This window comes from Eleutherodactylus coqui, unplaced genomic scaffold (genome assembly GCF_035609145.1).
Source record: "Eleutherodactylus coqui strain aEleCoq1 unplaced genomic scaffold, aEleCoq1.hap1 HAP1_SCAFFOLD_753, whole genome shotgun sequence".
In the NCBI taxonomy this organism is placed as follows: Eukaryota; Metazoa; Chordata; class Amphibia; order Anura; family Eleutherodactylidae; genus Eleutherodactylus; species Eleutherodactylus coqui.
The window spans coordinates 11,039-20,000 of NW_027102102.1; positions in this window are offsets into that span (position 1 = coordinate 11,039).

The following is an 8,962-nucleotide window of genomic DNA, read 5'->3' on the forward strand; positions in this document are numbered from 1 at the left end:
CAGCCGCCCATGCACACCTCTGCAGCCAGCACACCGCTGCCAACAGCCCGCTCCCCATCACCAGCCAGCCCCTCTGCATACATCTGCTGGGGGTGCTTTTTTGACTTCCCCCATTGTGGCCAATGGGAAAATGCCAAGGGGAAAACCTCCGGAGTCAGGCCCACCTCCTGGAACTCCATCCCGGCCTGGAGCTACTAGTTTGTCCCCTTTCCGGTTCTCAGGACATGCATTGACACTCGGCTCTTCCCAAGCCGCCGCAGCTCCCGCCGGCCCGTCCAGCCGGGTCCGCACCCCTGGCCGGCGCCTGGAGCGTTTGGACTTTGTCGTTTTTCCTCAAAGACTCATCTCTGCCAACTGCCCTGGGCTTCAGCAGTGGCTGCCGCGGGCTGTGCACGGCCTACTGGGGGGTCCCGCCTGCCCGCGCAGGCAGCTAGGACAGGGCTCTCAGCAAGGGCTTGGAGGCGGTGTCAGGGGGGCCTCCGCAGCACCCCCAAGGTGGCTTCCTACACCTCTCGAACGTTGGGGCCCGGCCGCTCGGAGAGCGGGGTCTGCCCGGGCAGCCAGCCAGCCTGTCGGCCCCGCGGCCTGGACAGGCGGAGTGGGGACACTCGCGCTCGATGACTCTGCTCCCAGGGAGGTGGCAGAGGGGCGGCCGCGGTGCTTTGACTTTGAGCGGTCCCCACTCCTCAGCACATTGAGAAATAGTCACTTTGTCAAGGACCGCACACCGCTCGTTCCCTTATATGCAAAAAAGGTGTTCGTCCTGACGTTTTGCGAGGCCCTAATTTACCGCCGTCGGCGCTATCAGGGGAAACGGGCCCGCTCCTTCCGCCCTCCTGGAACCGTGCCTCGGCCCGGAGCGACCAGGATTACCCTCATACCGGTTCTCACGACATACATCGACACTCGGCTCAGCCCCGGCAGCCGCAGCTCCCGCCGGCCCAGCCAGCCGGGTCCGCCACCCTGGCCGGCACGCCTGGAGCGTTTGGACTTTGTCGTTTTTTCAAAGACTCATCCCTGCCAACGACTTCAGCAGGGGCTGCCACCTGCTGTTCCCCGCCAATGGGTGTCCTGACCTGCAACACCGGAGGGTCATGGGGGGTCTTGAGCAACTACTGGTAGGTGCAGCACCTCGGGGGCCCTCTGCAGCCAGCACACTGCTGCCAACAGCCCGCTCCCCGTCACCCCCCAGCCCCTCTGCATACATCTGCCGGGGGTGCTTTTTTGACTTCCCCCATGTTGGCCTATGGGGAAAAGCCAGGGGGAAAACCTCCAGAGTCAGGCCGACCTCCTGGAACCCTAGCCCGGCCTGGAGCTACTGGTTTGCCCCCTTCCCGGTTCTCAGGACATGCCTTGACACTCGGCTCTTCCCCAGCCGCCGCAGCTCCCGTCGGCCCGGCCAGCCGGGTCCGCCCCCCTGACCGGCGCCTGGAGCAGTTTGGACTTTGTCATTTTTTTCAAAGACTCATCTCTGCCAAGGACTTCAGCAGGGGCTGCCACCTGCTTTTCCCCGCCAATGGGTGTCCTGCCCTGCAACACCGGAGGCTCAGGCAGGGTCTTGAGCAACTGCTGGTAGGTGCTCTCAGGGGGCCCCGCCACACCCCCAGGCCCACCTCCAGGGCCTCCCTCCCGGCCCCTGGAGCAGCCAGCACCCCCCTCACCGTCAGCACTCTCTCCCCGTTGGGACTTTGAAACTTTTCTGACCGTGCAAGCTTCATCAAACGGCAAGGGGGCAACCGGCGTTCTGTGCCCGGCCTCCTGGGGTCCTGCCCGGGCACATCGGAGGCTCAGCCTGGGTTTTCAGCCACCACGGGCAGGTGCACTCGGGGGGCCCTCCGCAGCCGCCCATGCACACCTCTGCAGCCAGCACACCGCTGCCAACAGCCCGCTCCCCATCACCAGCCAGCCCCTCTGCATACATCTGCCGGGGGTGCTTTTTTGACTTCCCCCATTTTGGCCAATGGGAAAAGCCAGGGGGAAAACCTCCAGAGTCAGGCCGACCTCCTGGAACTCCAGCTCGGCCTGGAGCTACTGGTTTGTCCCCTTCCCGGTTCTCAGGACATGCATCGACACTCGGCTCAGCCCCGGCAGCCGCAGCCCCCGCCAGCCCGGCCAGCCGGGTCCGCCCCCCTGGCCGGCGCCTGGAGCGTTTGGACTTTGTCATTTTCATGACTTGTCTCCTCGAACTTTGTTCGACTGCAAGGGGGTGTGCCCAGCCTCCAGGGGTTGCCCCCGGCCCCTGGAGCAGCCAGCTCCCCCTCGCCCTCAACACTCTCTCTCCGTGGGGACTTTGAAACTTTTTCTGACCGTGCAAGCTTCATCGGACGGCAAGGGGGCAAGCTGTGGTCTGTGCCCGGCCTCCTGGGTTCCTGCCCGGGGCACATCGGAGGCTCAGCCTGGGTTTTCAGCCACCACCGGTAGGTGCGCTTTGGGGGCCCTCCGCAGCCGCCCTGGGCCACCCCTGCAGCCAGCGCACTGCTGCCAACAGCCCGCTCTCCATCACCAGCCAGCCCCGTCCGCGCACATCTGCCGGGGGTGCTTTTTTGAGAAATACTGTCACTTTGTCAAGGACCACACACCGCTCGTTCCCTTATACCCCGACAAGGTGTTCGTGGTGACGTTTTGCGAGGCCTTATTTTACCGCCGTCGGCGCTATCAGGTGAAACAGGCGCGCTCCTTCCGCCCTCCTGGAACCGTGGCTCGGCCCGGAGCGACCAGGATTACCCTCATACCGGATCTCACCACCTGCGTTGACACTCGGCTCCGCCCCGGCAGCTGCAGCTCCCGCCGCCCCGGCCGGCCGGGTCCGCTCCCCTGGCCGGCACGCCTGGAGCGTTTGGACTTTGTCATTTTCATGACTTGTCTCCTCAAACCTTGTTCGACTGCCAGGGGGGCTGCCGCAGTCCGTGCCCAGCCTCCAGGGGTTGCCCCCGGCCCCTGGAGCTGCCGGCACCCCCCTCACCGTCAGCACTCTCTCCCCGTTGGGACTTTGAAACTTTTCTGACCGTGCAAGCTTCATCAAACGGCAAGGGGGCAGGCTGCGGTCTGTGCCCGGCCTCCTGGGGTCCTGCCCGGGCACATCGGAGGCTCAGCCTGGGTTTTCAGCCACCACTGGCAGGTGCACTCAGGGGGCCCTACGCAGACGCCCATGCACACCTATGCAGCCAGCACACTGCTGCCAACAGACCACTCTCCGTCACCCGCCAGCCCCTCTGCATACATCTGCTGGAGGTGCTTTTTTGACTTCCCCCATTTTGGCCTATGGGGAAAAGCCAGGGGGAAAACCTCCAGAGTCAGGCCGACATCCTGGAACTCCAGCTCGGCCCAGAGCCACCGGTCTGTCCCCTTCCCGGTTCTCAGGACATGCATTGACACTCGGCTCAGCCCCGGCAGCCGCAGCCCCCGCCGGCCCGGCCGGCCGGGTCCGCACCCCTGGCCGGCACGCCTGGAGCGTTTGGACTTTGTCATTTTCATGACTTGTCTCCTCAAACTTTGTTCGACTGCAAGGGGGGCGGCCGCGGTCCGTGCCCAGCCTCCAGGGGCTGCCCCGGGCCCCTGGAGCAGCCAGCGCCCCCTCGCCGTCAACACTCTCTCCCCGTTGGGACTTTGAAACTTTTTCTGACCGTGCAAGCTTCATCAAACGGCAAGGGGGCAGGCTGCGGTCTGTGCCCGGCCTCCTGGGGTCCTGCCCGGGGACATCGGAGGCTCAGGCAGGGTCTTGAGCTACTGCTGGTAGGTGCACTCAGGGGGCCCTCTTCAGCCGCCCAGGGCCACCCCTGCAGCCACCACACAGCTGCCAACAGCCCGCTCTCCATCACCCCCCAGCCCCTCTGCATACATCTGCTGGGGGTGCTTTTTTGCCTCCCCCCGTTTTGGCCTATGGGGAAAAGCCAGGGGGAAAACCTCCAGAGTCAGGCCGACCTCCTGGAACTCCAGCTCGGCCTGGAGCTACTGGTCTGTCCCCTTCCCGGTTCTCAGGAGATGCATCGACACTCGGCTCAGCCCCGGCAGCCGCAGCACCCGCCGGCCAGGCCAGCCGGGTCCGCCCCCCTGGCCGGCGCCTGGAGCAGTTTGGACTTTGTCATTTTCATGACTTGTCTCCTCAAACTTTGTTCTACTGCAAGGGGGGCTGCCGCGGTCCGTGCCCAGCCTCCAGGGGTTCCCCCCCCCGGCCCCTGGAGCAGCCAGCACCCCCTCGCCGTCAACACTCTCTCCCCGTCGGGACTTTGAAACTTTTCTGACCGTGCAAGCTTCATCAAACGGCAAGGGGGCAGGCTGCGGTCTGTGCCCGGCCTCCTGGGGTCCTGCCCGGGGATATCGGAGGCTCAGGCAGGGTCTTCAGCAACTGCTGGTAGGTGCTCTCAGGGGGCCCCTCCACACCCCCAGGCCCACCTCCAGGGCTTCCCTCCCGGCCCCTGGAGCAGCCAGCACCCCCTCACCGTCAGCACTCTCTCCCCGTTGGGACTTTGAAACTTTTCTGACCGTGCAAGCTTCATCAAACGGCAATGGGGGGGGCAACCGGCGGTCTGTGCCCGGCCTCCTGGGGTCCTGCCCGGGGACATCGGAGGCTCAGCCAGGGTGTTGAGCAACTACTGGTAGGTGCTCTCAGGGGGCCCTCCGCAGCCGCCCCGGGCCACCCCTGCAGCCGGCACACCGCTGCCAACAGCCCGCTCTCCGTCACCAGCCAGCCCCGTCCGCGCACATCTGCCGGGGGTGCTTTTTTTGAGACACACTGTCACTTTGTCAAAGACCGCACACCGCTCGTTCCCTTATACCCCGACAAGGTGTTCGTGCTGACGTTTTGCGAGGCCTTATTTTACCGCCGTCGGCGCTATCAGGGGAAACAGGCCCGCTCCTTCCGCCCTCCTGGAACCGTGCCTCGGCCCGGAGCGGCCAGGTTTACCCTCATGCCGGTTCTCGTGACATGCATCGACACTCGGCTCAACCCCGTCAGCCGCAGCTCCCGCCGGCCCGGCCAGCCGGGTCCGCCCCCCCTGGCCGGCGCCTGGAGCAGTTTGGACTTTGTCATTTTCATGACTTGTCTCCTCAAACTTTGTTCGACTGCAAGGGGGGCTGCCGCAGTCTGTGCCCAGCCTCCAGGGGTTGCCACCGGAGCAGCCAGCACCCCCTCGGCGTCAACACTCTCTCCCCGTTGGGACTTTGAAACTTTTCTGACCGTGCAAGCTTCATCAAACGGCAAGGGGGGCAGGCTGCGGTCTGTGCCCGGCCTGCTGGGGTCCTGCCCGGGGACATCGGAGGCTCAGCCAGGGTTTTGAGCCACCGCTGGCAGGTGCACTCAGGGGGCCCTCCGCAGCCGCCCAGGCACACCTCTTCAGCCAGCACACTGCTGCCAAACACCCGCTCCCCATCACCCCCCAGCCCCTCTGCATACATCTGCTGGGGGTGCTTTTTTGACTTCCCCCATTTTGGCCTATGGGGAAAAGCCAGGGGGAAAACCTCCAGAGTCAGGCCGACCTTCTGGAACTCGAGCTCGGCCTGGAGCCGCCGGTTTGTCCCCTTCCCGGTTCTCAGGACCTGCATTGACACTCGGCTCAGCCCCGGCAGCCGCAGCCCCCGCCGGCCCAGCCAGCCGGGTCCGCCCCCCTGGCCGGCGCCTGGAGCGTTTGGACTTTGTCATTTTCATGGCTTGTCTCCTCAAACTTTGTCCGACTGCAAGGGGGGCTGCCGCAGTCCGTGCCCAGCCTCCAGGGGTTGTCCCCGGCCCCTGGAGCAGCCAGCACCCCCTCGCCGTCAACGCTCTCTCCCCGTTGGGACTTTGAAACTTTTCTGACCGTGCAAGCTTCGTCAAACGGCAATGGGGCAAGCGGCGGGCTCTGCCCGGCCTCCTGGGGTCCTGCCCGGGGACATCGGAGGCTCAGCCAGGGTGTTGAGCCACCGCTGGCAGGTGCACTCAGGGGGCCCTCCGCAGCCGCCCAGGCCCACCCCTGCAGCCAGCACACGGCTGCCAACAGCCCGCTCTCCGTCACCCCCCAGCCCCTCCTGCATACATCTGCTGGGGGTGCTTTTTTGGCTCCCCCCGTTTTGGCCTATGGGGAAAAGCCAGGGGGAAAACCTCCAGAGTCAGGCCGACCCCCCGGAACTCCAACCCGGCCTGGAGCCACCGGTTTGTCCCCTTCCCGGTTCTCAGGACATGCATTGACACTCGGCTCAGCCCCGGCAGCCGCAGCCCCCGCCGGCCCGGCCAGCCGGGTCCGCCACCCTGCCCGGCGCCTGGAGCGTTTGGACTTTGTCGTTTTTTCTCCAAGACTCGCCTCTGGCACATGCCATGGACCTCAGCGGGGGCTGCTCCCCGCCTCCTGGGTGTCCTGCCCGGGCACATCGGAGGCTCAGCCTGGGTCTTGGGCCCCTTCTGGTAGGTGCACTTTGGGGGCCCTCCGCAGCCGCCCAGGCCCACCTCCTGCAGCCACCACACAGCTGCCAACTGCCCGCTCTCCGTCACCCGCCAGCCCCTCTGCATACATCTGCTGGGGGTGCTTTTTTGACTTCCCCCATTGTGGCCAATGGGACAATGCCAAGGGGAAAACCTCCAGAGTCCTGCCGACCTCCTGGAACTCCAACCCGGCCTGGAGCCACCGGTTTGTCCCCTTCCCGGTTCTCAGGACCTGCATTGACACTCGGCTCAGCCCCGGCCGCCGCAGCTCCCGCCGGCCCCGGCCAGCCGGGTCCGCACCCCAGGCCGGCGCCTGGAGCGTTTGGACTTTGTCATTTTCATGACTTGTCTCCTCAAACTTTGTTCGACTGCAAGGGGGGCTGCCGCAGTCCGTGCCCAGCCTCCAGGGGTTGCCCCCGGCCCCTGGAGCAGCCAGCACCTCCTCGCCGTCAACACTCTCCCCCCGTGGGGACTTTGAAACTTTTCTGACCGTGCAAGCTTCGTCAAACGGCAAGGGGGCAAGCGGCGGGCTCTGCCCGGCCTCCTGGGGTCCTGCCCGGGGACATCGGAGGCTCAGCGGGGGTTTTCAGCCACCACTGGTAGGTGCGCTTTGGGGGCCCTCCGCAGCCGCCCCGGGCCACCCCTGCAGCCAGCACACTGCTGCCAACAGCCCGCCGCTCTCCCACACCAGCCAGCCCCGTCTGCACACATCTGCCGGGGGTGCTTTTTTGAGAAACACTGTCACTTTGTCAAAGACCGCACACCGCTCGTTCCCTTATACCCCGACAAGGTGTTCGTGCTGACGTTTTGCGAGGCCTTATTTTACCGCCGTCGGCGCTATCAGGGGAAGCGGGCCCGCTCCTTCCGCCCTCCTGGAACCGTGCCTCGGCCCGGAGCGGCCAGGTTTACCCTCATACCGGTTCTCGTGACCTGCATTGACACTCGGCTCTTCCCCGGCCGCCGCAGCTCCCGCCGGTCCGACCAGCTGGGTCCGCCCCCCTGGACGGCACGCCTGGAGCGTTTGGACTTTGTCATTTTCATGACTCGTCTCCTCAAACTTTGTTCGACCGCAAGGGGGGCTGCCGCAGTCCGGGCCCAGCCTCCAGCGGTTGCCCCCGGCCGCTGGAGCTGCCAGCACCCCCTCGCCGTCAACACTCTCTCCCCGTTGGGACTTTGAAACTTTTCTGACCGTGCAAGCTTCGTCAAACGGCAATGGGGGGCAACCGGCGTTCTGTGCCCGGCCTCCTGGGGTCCTGCCCGGGCACATCGGAGGCTCAGCCTGGGTTTTCAGCCACCACGGGCAGGTGCACTCAGGGGGCCCACCGCAGCCGCCCAGGCCCACCCCTGCAGCCACCACGCAGCTGCCAACAGCCCGCTCTCCGTCACCCCCCAGCCCCTTCTGCATACATCTGCTGGGGGTGCTTTTTTGACTTCCCCCCTTTTGGCCTATGGGAAAAAGCTAAGGGGAAAACCTCCAGAGTCAGGCCGACCTCCTGGAACTCCAACCCGGCCTGGAGCCACAGGTTTGTCCCCTTCCCGGTTCTCACGACATGCATCGACACTCGGCTCAGCCCCGGCCGCCGCAGCCCCCGCCGGCCCGGCCAGCCCGGTCCGCACCCCTGGCCAGCGCCTGGAGCGTTTGGACTTTGTCGTTTTTTCTCAAAGACCCGTCTCTGCCAACTGCCGTGGGCTTCAGCGGGGGCTGCTCCCCGCCTCCTGGGTGTCCTGCCCGGGCACATCGGAGGGTCAGCCTGGGTCTTGAGCTACTGCTGGTAGGTGCGCTTTGGGGGCCCTCGGCAGCCGCCCAGGCCCACCCCTGCAGCCAGCACACGGCTGCCAGCAGCCACCACACAGCTGCCAACAGCCCGCTCTCCGTCACCCCCCAGCCCCTTCTGCATACATCTGCTGGGGGTGCTTTTTTGACTTCCCCCCTTTTGGCCTATGGGAAAAAGCTAAGGGGAAAACCTCCAGAGTCAGGCCGACCTCCTGGAACTCCAACCCGGCCTGGAGCCACAGGTTTGTCCCCTTCCCGGTTCTCACGACATGCATCGACACTCGGCTCAGCCCCGGCCGCCGCAGCCCCCGCCGGCCCGGCCAGCCCGGTCCGCACCCCTGGCCAGCGCCTGGAGCGTTTGGACTTTGTCATTTTTTCTCAAAGACCCATCTCTGCCAACTGCCCTGGGCTTCAGCGGGGGCTGCTCCCCGCCTCCTGGGTGTCCTGCCCGGGCACATCGGAGGCTCAGCCTGGGTCTTGAGCCCCTACTGGTAGGTGCACTCTGAAGGCGCCCTCCGCAGCCGCCCAGGCCCACCCCTGCAGCCACCACACAGCTGCCAACAGCCCGCTCCCCGTCAACCCCCAGCCCCTCCGCATACATCTGCTGGGGGTGCTTTTTTGACTTCCCCCGTTTTGGCCTATGGGGAAATGCCAAGGGGAAAACCTCCAGAGTCAGGCCGACCTCCTGGAACTCCAACCCGGCCTGGAGCCACCGGTTTGTCCCCTTCCCGGTTCTCAGGACATGCACTAATACTCGGCTCAGCCCCGGCAGCCGCAGCCCCCGCCGGCCTGGCCAG